This window comes from Spermophilus citellus (assembly GCF_964194105.1).
Source record: "Spermophilus citellus genome assembly, chromosome: 18".
Taxonomy (NCBI): Eukaryota; Metazoa; Chordata; class Mammalia; order Rodentia; family Sciuridae; genus Spermophilus; species Spermophilus citellus.
The window spans coordinates 9930057-9948620 of record NC_138200.1 but is presented as its reverse complement, the minus strand read 5'-3'; the positions used below and the strand labels follow the sequence as shown (position 1 = coordinate 9948620).

General features: G+C 42.9%; 1 pseudogene across 1 annotated transcript; it reads right to left on the bottom strand.

Moving 5' to 3' along the window:
• Positions 1 to 2397: 2397 nt before the first annotated feature.
• Positions 2398 to 16092, bottom strand: LOC308637374 (cytochrome c, somatic-like; annotated as a pseudogene). Its single transcript has 3 exons — positions 16069 to 16092; positions 12492 to 12727; positions 2398 to 2689 (listed from the first exon to the last, which is right to left on the bottom strand). The product of its transcript is annotated as a cytochrome c, somatic-like (transcript).
• Positions 16093 to 18564: the final 2472 nt, after the last annotated feature.

Sequence of the window (18564 nt, the reverse complement as noted above, 5' to 3'; positions counted from 1 at the left end):
ATTAATCCAGAATTAATGGATCTCAGGGATGCCCCCACAAGAACTGACTTGGTTAGTGTCTGGACTGCTGCAGTTAAAAAGAGCGCTTTTCTTCTGGGGCTTTTGGCATTTAAGACCAATAATCCCAGCCCAGTCAGTTTGGGTTATCTGTCCAAAACCAAGTAGATTTCTTTGGCCACTAGATGGCATTCCAAAACAATATTCTATTACATACATGGGGTTTCACGGAACCATTGAATGTGGTGGTGTCCAAATCTGCCAATATACTCTTTAATTTTTTTAATTTGCTTTAATTAGTTATAAATGACAGTAGAATGCACTTTGACATGTCATACATAGATGGGATATAATTTCTCATTTTTCTGAGTGTATATGTTGTAAAATCACATTGGTCATGCAGCCATATATATACATACAGTAATAATGTCTGTTTAGTTCTACTATCCTTTCTATCCCCACATATCCCCTTTCCTCCCCTCCCATCACTTCTTTCTACCTAATCTAAGGTAACACTATTCTTCTCTAGTGCTCCCCTCTTATTGTGAATTAGCATCCACATATTAGAAAAAAACATTCAGCCTTTGGTTTTTTGAGATTGGCTTACTTCACTTAGCATGATATTCTCCAGCTCCACCCATTTACCTGCAAATGCCATGATTTTATGCTATTTTAGCTGAGTAATAGTCCATTGAGTATATATATATCATGTTTTCTTTATCCATTCATCTATTCAAGGACACCTAGTTTGGTTCCATAGTTTAGCTATTGTGAGTTGAGCTGCTATAAATGTTGATGTGGCTGTTATTGTAGTATTCTAATTTTAAGTCCTTTGGGTCTAAACCAAGGAATGGGATAGCTGGATCAAATGGTGGTTCCATTCCAAATTTTCTGGGGAATCTCCATATTGCTTTCCATAATGGTTGCACCAATTTGCAGTTCTATCAGTAATGTATGAGTGTACATTTCCCCCCACATCCTGGCCTACATTTATTGTTGCTCATATTCTAGATAATTGCCATTCTGATGAAGTGAAATGAAATCTTAGAGTAGTTTTGATTTGCATTTCTCTAATTGCTAGAGATGTTGAACATTTTTTCATATATTTGTTGATTGTATTTCTTTTTCTGTCAAGTGCCTGTTCAGTTCCTTTTACCCATTTATTGATTGGGTTATTTGTTGTTGTTGTTTTTTTTGGTGTTAAGTTTTTTGAGTTCTTTAAAAGTCCCAGAGATTAATGCTTTATCAGAGCTACATGTGGTAAATATTTTCTCCCATTCTGTAGGCTCTCTCTTCACATTATCAATTGTTTCCTTTGCTGTGAAGAAACTTTTTAGTTTGACTTCATCCAATTTATTAATTTTTTTTGTACCGGGGATTGAACTCAGGACACACAACCACTGAGCCACATCCCCAGCCCTATTGTGTATTTTATTTAGAGACAGGGTCTCACTGAGTTGCTTAGCATCTCACTTTTGCTGAGGATGGCTTTGAACTCACCATCCTCCTGTCTCAGTCTCCTGAGACACTGGGATTACAGGCATGCCCCACCATGCCCCTCCCATTTATTTATTCTTGTTTTTGTGCTTTAGGAATCTTGTTAAGGAAGTCAGGTCCTAAGCCAACATGGTGAAGATTTGGGCCTACTTTTTCTTCTATTAGGTGCATGGTCTCTGTTCTAGTGTCTAAGTCTTTGATCCACTTTGAATTGACCAATGTACATTGTGAAACCATTCTCTAAGAAAAATTCTATCAATTTATATCACTTCTAGAAAATCTAGAATGGCTCTTTCTTCAAAATGTATTTTTTCCATCTTCTTTTAAGTGTTAAATATTCTTTACTTGTTATTATATATAAACCTCACTAAAATACTTTTCAATAAGTAAAAGGATGCATTTTAGATTCAGGAAATTCAAATTAAGTTGGCATGATCAACAAAAATTTATAGTAGGCATTCTTTCTTTCTCTTCAACCATTGTCTTTAATAGGCTAATGAACACAAATTGAAACACATGTGAATTTTTCTTGGTTCTGAGATAGTGATTTCCCCAGTATTTAAACATATTCATATAACCAGCTAACTAAACCTAAACATAATACCAGTTTTTGAGATGGCATTTACCATCTTTTTGAAAAATTGAACATTACTAATCAAGTTCACACATACCTTTAGAAATGTAAAACAGCAATAGTATTTATTGAACTGGGAATTGTATCTATGATAAAAAAAATCATATTCATTTAACTATAAGCCAATTTTACTTAAATCAAGACTGTCCAACAAAAATATTCTGCCAGCCATTCATGACCTGAATTCTGGTGTATGGCCTCAATTATATTATGACACACATAAAAAGCCACCAGGTATTTGTCTTTGGTAATAAATAAGGCAGTGGTTATTACTCCATAGCTTTTTTGAGGTAAGCTATTAAGTCTGCCCTCTCCCCTTCTTCTTGATGCCTGTGAAGATCATTTTCTGGAGACATACTTTTTGGGATTCTCCAAATACTGCATCAGTGTATCCTCTCCCCAGGAGCTGCCTTCATTCCTGTTGGCACTTGACCTGCCTTCTATCCAAACAGTCTCTGGACATTTGGCCCAGTCCTGTGCTTGCCTCCCTTTTCCATGGTCTGGCTCTGGGCACACTTATGAACAAAACCCTTCTTGCTTTTCTCAATATCACCCAGCCTCCTTTTTTTTTAAGTTTAAGTTATTTACTTAAGCCATCTCCTTCCACAAAGGGATGGAAGATCAGTACAATCGTCATTGTTTGATACAAGTAAGATGAGCTTAAGGTCCTGCACACTTTTCTGATCTTCTTGCAGAGTAATGGTCCAAATCAGTGCCTGGATAATGGTCCAGATTCTCTATTCATCTTCATAGCCAGTTGGAAATGGTTTCACATGAGGGTTATGGAATAGAGTATAGTCACTATGTCCCCAGGAAAAGGGCTTGGTTTTGATGCAGAGATGGACAGTTATCTCTCCATGGTGTGACTTCAGGAAAACATTCAGCACCCTCACTCCCACCCCCCCGAATTACAACAAAGTGAGAGTCTTCCACATGCATAGCTGAGCCCTCCTAGCTGCCAGTGCCGCCCTACATAGGCCACCCCATCTGTGGGCAGGGCCGACCTAGCAGCCTAGAAAGCCAGGAAGCAGACATGCCAATGCCCCCATTTTGACCTGGACCATCCAATATCACCCATTTTTAATTCTCCCACCTGCTGCAGTTTCTGCACCCTGCTCTTACACTCTTCCATTGAAGGTTCCCACTCAGAAGCCCAACTTCTAATTCTCTTTTTTTTCATGTTCTCAAACATTAATACTTTTAAAAATATTAATAATCAGTTCAAATTTGTGGGGTACACAGTGATATTGCACTCCATTATCTAATAAGTACTGATCAGATCCTGGAAATTCATGCTTCTGTCTCCTTGTAGTTACTTTGTGTTTACAGCCTCAAGCTCCTCTCATCTAGGTATTCATAAAATATGTAATAGGTTATTGTGTCCCAATTTTTTTCTTTGGAGCTAACCTGGAGTAAAATGAACAGGGAGTATCAACTATGATTTTTGAATAACATTATTTATCATTAGAAAGACTTTCAATCTGGACTAAAAGGACAGTGAGTAGACATATAGACCCATAGGGTCTGCATTAACTTCACTGGTGATAATAGCATAAGAAGTCAGTCTTGGCTTCCCTGGGTGAAGTCTCTTGTTACTGGGTGTAACACTTGCGTGTGTTGGAAGCTATACTCATTGATAGATATAAGGGAACGACTCCTGTCCTGTGCAGGGTTAGTTCCTATCACCAGCCATGTGGTCCCATCTCTTTCAGCTGATGTTTCTTTGTGGAGGCTGAATATTAGCATGTGGAGAGCTGCAAGGACTTCCAATAAAAATGTGTCTGTCATACTGACATGCGAATTTTCCTTCTGTATCATTTTTAACCCAGTGCTAATGTAGAGTCCATTTTCCCTTTGTATGTGAATGTAAGTATGAATTTTTTTTTAAAAAAATGTGCTGCTGCTGTTACCTAACAATTCTGAATAGAAAACAGACAAGCAATAGAAAAACTCAACGAAGTACCAATGGGTTCTTTGGAAAAAAAATTGATAAAATTGAGAATGAAGTTGGTATTGTGGGGCAATAGGACATTTATTACAATAATGAGAAAATTCTACAAGGGGATGAACTTTGAGGGTTAAGGGACAGCAAAGATAAACAAACATAACTTTCAGATAATGTGTACTTACTGAGAGTAAACACATTTTTGGTTCCAGGGGTTCAGTGAAGAAAATTTCTACCTCCACCAAATGACTCTGATCTTTCAGTTTGTACCAGTTGGATCAGCAGCCCTCAAAAGGAAGTACTAAAGCATGTTCTGGACATCTCTTAATTTCATCCATCTCCATGTCTCCCCAACTTCTCCACTTCCTAAAATTCAGTTCTATTATAAGCTCTTCCATAAAATATTCCCTGACCATGGTTCTCAAGACACATTAAGGACAACTCCATTCTTTACCAAAATACCATATTTATAGAATTCTTCCCACTCTGTGCCTGGACCTGTGCTGGATGACATTCTGGGTTGTCAGCCCCACAATACCTTTGTGTAGATATGACTCATACTGTCATCATGTGGTGGAACTCTCAGGTTATCTGTTGCACAAGCCACTCCAAACACAGTGGCTGGACACAGCAACAGTAACGTTGTCATCATCTCTCACAATTCTAAGGATTCAGTCAGCTGAGCCACCTGGTTCTCACTTGGGGTCTCCCATCACTGCAGAGAAATGGTGGCTGAGGCTGGTACTACTAAAAGTCACTCAGTCATTCCCATATCTGGTGCCTTGACAGGGTTATGGTGCAGATTAGCCCAGCAAACAACTGTCTAATTACACACAGGAACCAAGATTCCAACATACACTGATATGCTCACTAACAAGACTCCTCCCAGGGAAACCAGTGCTCATTTCTTACACTGTTTTTTGTAATCCAAGCTACACAGGTCCTCTGGACCTATCCAGTCACAGTCCTTTTAATATAAATTGAGCATCTTTATAATGATCATGAATGCTGCCTGATAACACACATTTGTTTCTTTTTAACCTAGGATGGTTCCAAACAAACAAGTCTTGGGATAAGATAGCCTGAAGCCAATTGACCATGAAGAGATGCTAAGATCTGTTGTGAACCTTTCTCCTAACAACTCCAAGAACATGCATAAACAAATTTAGTATAAATCACAAGGTTCTGACTTTCCACAAGTATGAACGGGCCCTTCAATCTCGAAATACTTGGCCTGGGTGTTTTTGTCCGTTTTGTAAATGTTTTAGTATTATTCAATCGTGAGGTCAAAGGCGAGTTTAAAATTCATCAAACACAACCACACCTCACACGCTCCATCACCTCCGCGGGTCGTCCAGCCCGCCTCTCGGCAGTGAACGCCAAGTGGCAGAAAGAGATGCTCTGGGGAGGGAAGGAGGCGCAGGCCCTCAGCGCTTAGGCGCCTACTGAGAGCTCGCGCAGACGCAGGGGGGCGGGGAGGCTTGACTGCCAAGATTCGATGCTGTAAAGAAATTGCTGCTGTTGGTGGAGGGTCGGGTGCCTTCTTGGGCGTCAGCCCATGGAGTTCCTTGCCTGGAAAATGGAGCCCAGAGAATCTCAGCACACGGGGTTTTGCAGATCGTGCTGGTCTCAGGTGCATCTTCCTTGTGGACTGGAGACAGAGTGCACTCCCTTAGCCCTACTGAGAGTCACACGTATGGTCCCCCCTCTGCCTCATCCTGGCCAACCATCCTGGCACCGAGGTCTCCAGGTCGCAGTTGGCGCATGGAAATGCCAGCCTCTGTGAATACAGTAGCAGCCCATCAGTGCACCCACGTGTGCACTGTGCCCGCCAGCTCAGCCGCAGCCAGACTTTGGTTCAGGAACCTTTTGGAGTGAACGAAGGATGTGAATACCATCCTTCAGGGAGCTCAGGGGAGAGATCCGCATCATTCAGGTCTCTGCAAAAGCTAGCTGCTACTCTGAGGAACTCAGCTTTGCTTATCTGTCATGTCCGGAGCGTCAATGGATAATCACAGTTATGTTATAAAACAGGGAAGAGCCTTCCTGCCCTCTGTCCTCCCTGCCTGTGCTCCCAGAAGCAGAGGAACAGAAGACAGGTCAGCAACGGAGAAGATGACCCGGTAGGGATTCAGAGAAATGTGCCTTCCTACTGTCCTAAATCGGGCTTCCAGGAAGATAGATTGAAAATGTGACTTTAAAACAAAAGATTATTGCTTTCACTTTTATGTGTTTCTGGGCATTTAAAGTCGATCAAGTGAGAATAAATTCATTGAAGAGAAGAAAAATGCATGTGATTTGAACTGACTTTCATCCAAGGCAGAGAGGAACTGAGTCACAGAATAAATTTAAAAGGAAAGAGCATAAAAGCAGCTGTAAGATCCTTGGAGAAATGTAGATTCTAGGTATGAAGCAGGAAGCATAGCACATAAGCCAGGAGTACAGTTGTACCAGAAAATAAGGAAATGTAAAAAATAACAAATAGAATGTTAAAACTCAAATAGATAAAAAGTGTCAGAAGGAAACAGGAGCCAAGTGGAAGAGCTCCCAATGACTAACACTGGTGACCTGAGAGCAAAAATGTATTAAGTGGAATTGGATTATAACCTGGCTAAGGTGTGAATGTTTATGTCCCTGCAAAATTAATGTTAAAACTTAATCCTCAAGGCAATAGTATTAAGAGATGGGGAATGTAGGCAGCAATTAAGTCATGACTCCTCAACCCTCATGAAAGGAATTAGTTTGCCTATAAAAGTCCATAAGGAAGTGTGTCTCTTATTTTCCCTTTCACAATGCTAAGGTTTAGACCTGAAATGTTCCCCAAAGGTCCACGTGTTAAAGGCTTAGTCCCAAGACCTTGGCTTTCTTAGGAAGTGGTGAAAACTTTAAAAAGTGAGGGCTAGTTTTAGGATGTTAGGTCACTGGGGGAGTGCCCTTGAAGTTGACATTGGATCCAGGCCCCTTCCTCTCTCTTAGCTTTCTGACTGTCATGAGCTGACAGCATATTCATCCATACACTCCTGCCAAAATGTACTTCCTTGCCACAGACCCAAAAGCAATGGTGCCAACCCACCATAGACTGAAACCTAAAAACCTGTGAACAAAAATAGTTTTTTCTTTTAAGTTGATTTATCCCAGGGGTGTGTTACAATGGGGAAACAAAATATTGTTTGATACAATGGGGAGGGCTTAGCAAGAAGGCACAATCTGAGCTGGGTATGTTGCCAAACATCTGTAGAACTTGCTAGTTGGGAGGCAGAGGCAAGAGGATCACTTGAGCCCAGGAATTCAAGACCAGCCTAGGAAAATATAACAAGCTCCATTTAAAAAAAAAAAATAGGCACCGTTATGGTTTAAACTCTAGATGTCCCCCAACAGCTAATGTTTGAGACAATACAAAAAGGTTCAGAAATGAAATGATTGATTTTATGAGAGCCTTAACCTAATCGTTGTATTAATTCCCTGACAGGGATTAACTGGGTGGTAACTGCAGGCTGATAGGGTGTGAGGAGGCTGGGTCATTGGTGGGCTTACCTTTGGGGTGTATATTTACTGAGCTGACCTTAGTTTCTCTGTGTCTTTCTCTCTCTCTGCTGCCTCTGTTCCAAGCTGCTTTCCTCTGCCAAACTCTTCTGCCGTGATGTTCAGCCTCACCTCTTTTCCCAAAGAACTGAGTTGATCATTTATGCATGGAGACCTCTGAAACCTTGAATCCCCAAATAAACTTTACCTCCACTAAAATTGTTCTTGTTAGGTCTTTTGGTCATAGCAATGAAAAAAGCTGACTACAACAGGTGCCATCTTTGAAACGCAGAGCAGCCTTCACCAGACATGGAATCTTACCTTGATCTTGGACTTGCCACCTCCAGAACTGGGGGAAGTAAATCTCTGTTGTTTATAAATTACCCAGCGTAAAATATTTTGTTATAGCAGGAACAGATGAAGATAAACCTAAAGTTTGAAATAAATATCCATGAATCCTAACTGATACAAATAAAAAATAAGGTAGAAAACATACATTTCTAATGTGGGAAAAAATCAAGTAATTTGTGTAGGGTGGGGAGAATAACTCACCATTTCTGCAGTATAAGCTGCAAATAATGCCTTGGTTCCAAAGAGTGCAATACGGAAAGGGGAAAGAAAGAGTAACTTTACAATGGAGAAACCTAAAATATATTTCATCCATGAGGTGATCAGTGTCACTGTCATCAGTGCTGAGCCACATTGGTAGTAAACACCCTTACTCTGAGGTGATGAGTGTGGAAACTTACCTCCATGCTGTCCTCCCCCAAACCAACAACTCAAGTGCAATCATGAGAAAAACCTCTGACAAATACCAATATCAAGACTTTCTATAAAATAATTTACCAGTACTACTCAAAACTATCATCAAAAACAAGAAAAATCTGAAAAACTTCCATTCAAGAGGAGGCTGAGGAGATGTGATAACTAAATGCAGTATATGATTCTGGGATGGTTAGGTAGAAACGAAAGTATTTTGGGTAGGCTTTGGACTTTAGTTAGTAATAATTATCATTATTGCTTCTTTAGTTATAAAAAGAAGTACCACAGGAATACAAGACAGTTAATAATAGAGGAAACTGGATTCAGAAGGGATGAAAACTCTTTGTATTATCATCCTAATTTTCCTGTAAATCTAAAACTGTTCTAAAAAATTAATTATATTTTAAAGACCTTTTAAGACTCCACATATGAGGTAGATGAAAGATAGCCATAAATGCTTTCTATTTTTCTCAGTGAAAGGCGGGATTCTCCTCTTAAATCTGAGTTTGTCTTAGAATGTGGTGAAAGTGATTTTCATGTCAGTGTCATAATTTCCACAATCTAGGGTTGTGGCTACTGCCTAAAGTTCTTGGAAAACTTGCTTATGGAGCTCAGCTATTAGGCTGTGAGGAAACCCAAGAGACCTGTGGAGAGAAATTAAGATCCGAGTCAAATTCCTGGACTAGACTCCCAAGGAGTGCAAATGAGCTACTGTGGAACAAAACCTCCAGGCCAGGTCTACCTTCCTGTTACCATCATGTGAAAGAGAAATGAGCCTTCCCCACTGAGACCTGTCCAAAGTATGTGTGTGAGAGGAAATGAAAAGATTGTTATTTTTTCAAAGCTACTAATGAAAGAAGAATGATGCTTTGTAATTTGTAATTATATTCCACAAATCAAGAATTTTCAGCAAAATGATCCTATTTAAATGTTAGCACTCAATTTGCTTCTCATTACAGAAAAGGCTAAATTATTCTAACCAAATGTTTCTATCTCTAAAGACTTCCACTATCCAGAAAAAAAGCCAAGATCGTGAATCTGTGAGCCAGGAGTGTTGAGAGGTTTACCAAGTCCCTGGAGTGGTCCCAGGTTGCTGTCAGGAAAGCGGGAGGCAGTGTGGCCTGGGAGGGAGACTGCAGGCCAAGTTCAAGTGAGAGTAGAAGTCAGACCGGTTCCATCTGTAGTGGAACTGGTGTTTGGCAACAGAGGGCCTGTGGAACTTTGCCTCCTTGTGCTTTCAACATGATACCCATCATGTACTAGATACGATCAACCCACCTTTGCTCTTATACTCGACAAATAATTGACCATTTGCCCTGTGAGTTATAATTCATTCTACTGGTGCCCCAAGGATTCCCATGAACTATCTGGTTATGGCCCAAAACAATACCTTGTTTTCTTTGGCTTCTCACAGCCAAAGCCTTCAGAGCCTAGATACATAGTAATGCAAAAGGACAGTGACCATCCATTCCTGTTGACTATTTTGACCACCTCAGTGAATACAATTCCTTCATTTTTCATGAATAATCATTTTCCATGTGTGTGTGTTCTTGTTGTGCTGATTGATTCATGGACATATATACATATTTGTTTCTTTTCCTCCCTCATTTTTAGCATTTTTAAATATGGTTATTTTTCCTTGCCTATCTTTTGAGGGTTAGGTTTTGGGTTTGAATATGTTGGTTTTATTTTATATTGTTTTCATTTTTTTCTCTTTTTTATTCTTCTTATAACAGTCAAATTCTATTATTCTCTCTTCCTTTACTTTGTTTCTGCTATTTTTATCCTCCTTCTGTGTAACCATCACCTGCCATGTCTTTACTGCATTCTCTCTATTAACTTTTGAAATGATGAACTCTTTTCTGCATTCCTATCATATTTTTCTTTCTCTTAATTAACAGTATTCTTACCATTCTTAGAACAAATTGGTTCACATAACTCCCGGTCCCACCATTAATGCTATTTCAGTTATTACTGCTATGGATGATATAATTGACAACTCTTTCTTGTTTAATGCCAGATCTAGTTTATGGTTGCTTATTATTTTGCTATTGGCAATTGCCAACCCCATTATTTTTGGATTTTGTGGCAATTAACATTGTAGATGTCATAGTAGGAACTAGGTATTTATTTTAATGCTGCATATTGTTTACATAGATTGTTGTTATTTTTGTTTCCTCCTATTCTGTGAGGTGCTGAAGACTACAAGGACATTATAAGTTCACAGGGTAGAGACTGCTGCTGAACTAAATTCAACCAAAATATAGTGCACTCAATCTTCAGCTATACTTCATCTTTTCTCAGTTTTACTTTAATACAAAGACTAGAAGAGACAAAAACCCAAACTAATGACACCTAGTATAAATGGCTAGTGGTGGTGGGCCCCAGGTCCCACCTATGGACATCCACTGCTGCAGCAAAAACAGAGAGAATTAACACAAAGGCTGTGGTTACCACACTTTTTTCATTTAAAATGATGTTGGCCTTGGGTTTCATGTACATTGTGAGGGTGGTCTCAATCTAGATCACTCTAGGGCACTTTGGCAAATGAAGATGGAGTCCTAAAAAGACCCATATGTAAGAGTAGAGGAGAAATTTCTCCCAAGAGATGCATAAAACCCAACACAGGAATACAAAAAAAAAAATAAGAAAAAAAACCAAGGTAACACAACACCTCCAAAAGTTCACAATGCACTGGTCAACTGACCCCAAAGATATTGAAGTGGCTGAAATATCAGATAAAGAACTCAAAAGAATAATTATTAAAATGATTGATGAATTCCAACATAGAAAAACAAATGAATATATTAAAGAAGTCAATACAGAGTATGAGTGATAAATTAAATAAGGGGACAGCAATACTGAAAAAGAACCAAATAGAAATCTGGGATATTAAAGACACAATCCATCAAATAAAATTTTCGGCTGAATCTCAGAGCTGGAAGACAAATTAGCCAGCCTTGAACATTTAAACAGAATGTTCTTTATTTCTTTTCTTACAGAAAATAAAACAAAAGACCATGATGAGAATATATAAGAACTCTGAGAAACATTAAGAGACCACATATATCAACAAATGGTGCTGGGAAAATTGGAAATCCATATGCAACAAAATGAAATTGAATCCCTTTCTCTCGCCATCCACAAAAGTTAACTCAAAATGGATCAAGGAGCTAGATATCAAATCAGAGACGGTGCGTCTGATAGAAGAAAAAGTTGGCTCCGATCTACATATAGTGGGGTCAGGCTCCAAATTCCTTAATAGGACGCCCATAGCCCAAGAGTTAATAACAAGAATAAACAAATGGGACTTACTTAAACTAAAAAGTTTTTTCTCAGCAAGAGAAACAATAAAAGAGGTAAATAGAGAGCCTACATCATGGGAACAAATTTTTACCCCTCACACCTCAGATAGAGCCCTAATATCCAGAATGTACAAAGAACTCAAAAAATTAAACAATAGGATAACAAACAACCCAATCAACAAATGGGCCAAGGACCTGAACAGACACTTCTCAGAGGAGGATATACAATCAAGAGAGCAACTATGAACAGAGCAGGGAGGAAGAGCAGGAAGAAAAGATTAACATTAAACAGAGACATGAGATGGGAGGAAGAAGGAAATGAAATAACAAGGAAAGAAAGAAAAAAAGAGAGAGGGAGAAAGAAAATAAGAAGAAAAAAAGGGGGAGGGAGGGCTTATGCAATTCCTCTATATTATATTATTCTGGTGATTCAGTTGTTAAAGTCCTATTTCATGCAAAATTCTTGGTTTCACACATATTGAGGTTGTGAGGACCAGAGGGGGAAGGGTTGAGGTGAATGGATGAAAAGATGAGAAGAGAGAAGAAAAGAAAGAAAAAAAAAAGAAAAAAGTATCTCAGAACTGTTTTCTTTTCTTCCAGTAGGTGGCGCTGTCTATTCCTAGTTTGAGTCTCTGCGTTCAGGGTGGTGGAGGAAGCCAGTGGAGAGGACTTGAGCTTCCACCTGGAGCCTCCCTACTCTTAGTCTCTGAGATGGAAACCAGGTGCCTGTACAGTTGCTGTTCTGCCTTGATGGCTACACCCCACCAAAGCTTGTGAGAAAATTTTTGAGTTATCACATCTGGGGGTGGGGGAGTTGGAAACCAGGTACCTGATCAGCTGCAGAGCCCGTGGTAGCCACGCCCAGCGATTGATGTCCAGTAAGGTTTTCCAAGATGGATTCTGTGTATTTCCCACGTAGGGTGTTTGGTGAGGTGGGGATGCTGGGGAGACCTTGTGCTTTGTCCAGAGCTCGGTCCGGTGACCCACAAGCAAAGCCTCTGCGTTCTGTGCCTGCTTCCCATCTACGCCAAGCGCCCGCGCAGCTCCTCCTTTTGAAGCCAGCATCTGTAGACATAGAGATGTCTAACTATTAATGTATTAATAATGAAAACGTACGCTTAGATGATGTACTATTGAGGATGATATCGTCGTTGTGGAAAATCCTCTGGTGAGGTGCCCTCCTGGAGGGCCCTGGGAGCTATGGATCACCTGGCACCAGGGTTTTGGACCAAGAGAGGGGAAGAGGAGACCCACGCTTGATGAGGGGAGGGGGTTTGCCAATTCTCAAGCCAGCTGAGGCCTGTTGGAAGGGGAAGGCTCCAAGAGGACCACTGTGACCATGAAGGTCTGGGCGGGGTGTATTCCTCCCCACAAGACACCACAGGGGCTGCCAGACGATCAACGGCCAGTTCCCTGTTACTGTGCCTCGGCGGGTTTAGGAGTCTGGAAGGGGGACTCACTGATTTGTAGGCCTATGATGGATACAAAGCAGGTGATGGAGAAGATGGGGGCAGGTTGGTCTCCGCTCAGGTGGTGATCTCTGGCGGGATTGTTATAGGGACAAACAGGGCAAGGCACCGAAGACAGCAGGAAACAGTTTTTGGCTGCAGCCGGGCTCAGAGGGCACAGCTGTTGCTATCAACTGATTCCCTGAACCCCAAGTTCAGGGAGTTTCAGAGTTTTATACCCAGCATTTAAGGAGAGGGGCTCAGAAGTTCCCAGTCTGCAGAAGTTCACATAAAGCAGCTTTTTCTCTCACTTTTCTGGGTAAGTTAACCCTTCAAGGACAACACCTGACTGAGAAGGGGGGAGCTTCTTCTCCCCTCTCCTTCCTCCCCCTGCCAGCTGTTACCATGGAGCCCAATTGTAACTTATCTTAAAAATGTAGACATCTCTGTGAAGCCCAGCTCAAGGCTAGAGGCCTTGTTTGCACATTTCTTCAAGTACTCTACTGGATACATGTTTGTGAAAACTAGTAACAGGGTGTCCAGCACCTGGAGGGCTGGTATCTTCTCGGCCAGTGGCCAAGTAAACAGGGCGACATGAAAATAGGAAGTTTATCTACACTGAACTCTTTTGCAGAGACTCTTTTGCTGACAGTCCCCAAATCATCCATGGTGAAGAGGGCTTTTCTATGAAGAAAGGGGGTTCCCACTTCAGGATGGGAGTCCTCTTAAAAGCAGGGGAGTCCCATCTGAGTCACGGCACCAATGAAAGGCGAGTGACTCATCCAAGACAGAGATCCAACCAAGAGATTTTATTGGGGGGGGGCTGCACAAAGAAGAGGCAGAGAACAGAGAGAGAAGAGGAGGAGGGCAGAAAGAGAAAGAGAAAGTGTAGAGAGAGGAGAGAAAGAAGAGGAAGAGGGCAGAGGACACAGAGAAGAGAGAAGAGAGCAGGTGCTTACAACCTTTGGCTTAAGAAGGGTTGCGTAGGGGACATGTCGGGTGCTGATTGGCAGGATGACTCAGGAACAGCAAGTGGACACTGTCCTGCAGGGATTGGTCGAGGAAACTTTTGCATTTGGTGCTCTTGGCTTGGCCCCCTTTGGAGAGGAAGGGGAGGGGTAAGGGATTCCATGATGTTCTTGGAGAAGAAGGAGTCTCCCACACACCGAACAGCTGCACCCACAGGCCACTACAACAATATAAGCATCAAAAACATACAATCAAAAGACAAGCCCTATCCGTCATGATTACTAAAAGCCATTGCCAGTTTCATCCATAATGAGGAGGCTATGTCTCTGCCATGTCAAATTGTCTAGGAGCAGACTGGATGCATCAGCAAAGCTACAGGCATTTCAGTGCATACCCAGCATGCACATCTGGTGTAGGTGTGTGTCCAGTTTACAATGGTGTCAGCGAGAACACATATACAGAGGAAAGGACAAAGAAGTTACAGGTACTAGCTCAGGAAAATCCTGTCCACCTGGGAGAATACATGTCAGCTTTGAGTCCCAGGAAAGCAGAGTTGCTCTCTGTGGCAGCTTCCATGGATAGTGATACACAGTCATACAACTAGTTCCTGTACTTCAGCAAGCTCAGTGTGGATATTCCTCAGTGTGCACCAGCACCAGGGAACTCCTAATTGGTCAAAGGGAAATAACAAAAGTGCCCTTTAAAGTCTGTGTCCCATCTGTGGGAACTGATCAAGTCATATGTACCTGGGAGGCCATTTTCTAGTTACCCAGAGTGTCATGAGGAGATCACACTCCAAAACTCTTCTCTGAGGGGCTAACAAAGCTAGTCAACAAAGGTGGGGGCCTTTGTGTCCAGGTCCATCCATTCCACAGTTTCCTCCTACTCAATCCATTAGGAGAAGGAAAAACCACATTATCTTGCTTCTGAAACCCAAGTTTAAGTACAACATCCACTGCTGTCACAAGGACCTGTATTGGGGCTGCTGTGAAGGGCAGCAAAGCCTCCACAGGAGCTGGTCCTTCTCACCAGGGATGCTCATTCAGAGCTCTCACAACTGCCCAAAGACACTGTCCCCACAACTTTATGGAAGGTGGTTGACTGCAGTCTTAATTCCTTGCTTTAAGCAAGTTATTATATCTCTCTACCATGCCTGTAGCCTGTGGGTGGTATGGGACATTCAGCTCCCATTGAATCTGTAACTGAGTTCCATCATTATGCAAACTGACTTATACAATGAGTCCCCTGGTCACTTTCTATTGTGTTAGCCTAGCCATACAGAGCCATCCACACTGTCAGGGTGCAAATCATAGCACACTGATTGACCTGACCACTGGGCCAGGCAAACAACAAGCCTGCAGCTGCATCCACTGCCATCAAGGCAAACGTGGCCCCTCTGACCTCAGTAAAGGGCCAATGTAGTCAAACAGACATCTTGTCAAAGGGATGTGTCCCCACATTACCTGGCCATCTGTGGCTCAAGTCATCTGGGGTACGGATGTTCTGAGCACAAGCCAAACGTGCCTGGCAGGCCTCTACCAGGGCATCTCTCGTTAAAGGAAGACCCCCACTGGTGGACTGCATCCCACACAGTCTTCACACTTGCATGCTGTAGGTGGTGACATAGCCAAGCCATCAAGTTGGTGGGAGGCACACCCTTTACCCTGCACACTAGCCAAAGTCACTGCTTCATCATTCCCTGGGCTAGCCAGGAAGGCATGGCCAGTGTCATGCCCCTGTTCCCGGTGGCCTAGCTCCCAGAGCTCTGGCCACAGAACTTGCCCCAGTACATAGCACAACTGTTGTTCCTATCTCCATGGGGATGCTTCAGTTGTATCACAGCTCAGCTCAGCTCAGGGGCTTCCTTCTCTTGTACCCATAGCAAACCAGTGTCTGTTTCTGACTCCTCAGCCACTGCCGTCCACACAGGGAGTTGACCATGGCTGGAGTCACCAGTGGACCAATCACTGAACAGCGTAGGTGCCTTACCTCCAAGGCATGGACTCGTTTCATGTTCACCTACATAGACAATAGGCCCTAGCACCTCTCTCTGTTTAGGTCTCTGCCAGCTCATAATCCACTTGGGATCTCTCTTGGCCTCTCCTGGGCCCTGCCAGCCTCTACACATTTGGGCTCTCCTGGCCTCTGCTGGCCTCCAGCATATCTAAGTCCCAAGGTTGTACAGGATTAATAACATGTAGCACATGGGGTGTCTTTCCCCCATTGGCTCCTGGCACCCCTAAATCTCACAGGCACAACAATACACTGGCCAGGAGCTCTCTTGGCCTCCTTCCAAATTACTTTCCCAAGTCCACCAACTCTGCCTGACAGGTGAACTTGGTGACCTGGGCCAACCCTGCCTGCAGCTGCCCTCAAAACCGCCAGCTGCTGCTGTTTCATTTTCTGCATTTCCACGGGGTGGGCTTGCAAGTGTCAGCCTTCCTCCTTAGACTCCATCAGCACTGTGGGGGAGGCCGAGGGGCATTTCAAGGTATGGAGATCCTCCTCCAGTGACTGTACTCTGGCCCTCAGGGCCTCTTCCTCTTGTGACTCCCTCATCTTGGCAGTCTCTGGTAAAGCTGCATCACGCTTTGCTCCCAGAGCTCTAAGAAAAACTCATCCCATGGCCCAGAGGCTGTGTGCGCAGCTCCTCAGTCATTTCTGTCTCATCTGCACTGCCACTGCCATGTCTTTCCTTGGCCCTGGGCTGGTGCCTGGGCTCTGCTGCTCAGCTCACAGTCCACTCTGCTGGGTCCATGTTCACCACAGGGCAATCAGAAATCTTCTCTGTGTTCACAAGGAACCCATCCACTGTATCCCAACTCTGCGCATGGTCCATGCTAATAGGACCTTGGCAACCAGTGCTACCTGCTGCTCAGTGGCCACAGGCCTCTCCAGTCCACCAGGGTTAAGGCATCTCTCACCTGTGGAACATCCTGCAGATGACACCAATTTTTGTGCCAGGGCTGTGACCCAGGAAACAGATTTGGGTTTTGGCAAGTGGAAGAAGATACAAGACACAGGACAGTAGACACGCTTTATTCAGTGGTGGCCACAGCCATTAGCCAGCCCCCAGCTTCAGCTTCAGCCTCCAGCCAGCTCCATTTCAGCCCCCTTTGCCCCACGTCTGTTCCATAGGCCCTTTGCATATGCAGGTCAAACAGAAGGCACACTGCCAATGGTTACATAAGGGTGTGCGTGCTCACAGGTTAATGTTTATGACCTTAAGTCTATATGCTCAATCAGTGTTGCTGGCCTTGACTAACCATAACAAAGCCGGTCCCCAGCTCTAGATTTATGATAAAAACATGACACAGCCTGCCAGAAGTCCCAGCAAGGGAGCCTAGCTACACCCATTTTGGGGCCTGCCCCAACAAAAGATCATTCTTCTTATGAATTAGCAAAGAACTTAGCTGAGCTGTTTCTATGTCTTAGACCTTCATGGAAAGCTAAATTTAATGATGAATTAGGATAGTTAATACAGGAAACTTCTAAGCAGTAAAGCATGCAGACTGCAGCATAGGTACCATTGGCTGCTCTCATGAGATTTATGTGAGATCTGGGAACAAATTGATACAGAATGGAATCATTTGGAAAATTCACAGTCTGGCAAACAAGCATGTTTGGAAGAGAAGATCATGGCACAGCATCCCCTTTTAAAGAGACTAGCATGGATGCTAACTGTAGAGACAATGGGAAAACACTCCAAGTGCATCTTAGAAATTTGCAAATCTGCCTCTCCATCACAGTCCCAGGAGGCCTTCCAGGGCAGAGTGATTTTGAGTAAGGATTTGGGGGCACTTAGCCATGGACTCCCTGCCCGGGGATTCTTCAGGATCCCACCCTGTTTTCCCACACAGCACTCTGTAGCTGCACCAGCCATGGCTCAAGCAGGCCCAGGTGAGGCTAAGGCCAGGCTAACCCTTAATGTCACCTGTGTGGTGCTGGTTCTGCAGGCACCCAGAATCCAAGAAAAAGAAGGTCAAGGAGGATTCCACTGAGATGTTAAAAGTAAACCTGAGAGGGAAAAATCAGTTTGCTGCAAAGGTGGAGATGCACAGATATCTCCTTATGGGGCAATGCCTCGTGGCGCCATGGGAATGGATCTGCTGCCTGGATCCCAGAAATGCAGACCAATCAGCACCACACCACACCCAAAAGGGAAACAACAGACCAGAAGAGCAGCTGTATGGACTGATGGCCAAGCAGGGTTGCCAAGGCCTTTGGAGCCCGTCCTTTTTTGCAGACTGCACTGGAAGCCAGACATGAAGCTTTAAGACTTAATGTCTACCCTGTAGAGATTTGGTCCTTCCAGCAGCCTGAGACCTCTTTCTTTAGTTAATATAAAGGAATAATTAATTTGTGCCTCTCCAATCTTTGAATTATAAAAGTATGTGTAACTTATTTTGTTTTGCTGGTGGTGAATTATTGTCTGTGAGCTGGAAACATCAGGAGGCTTCATCACACACGCCTGGCACCTTCAAT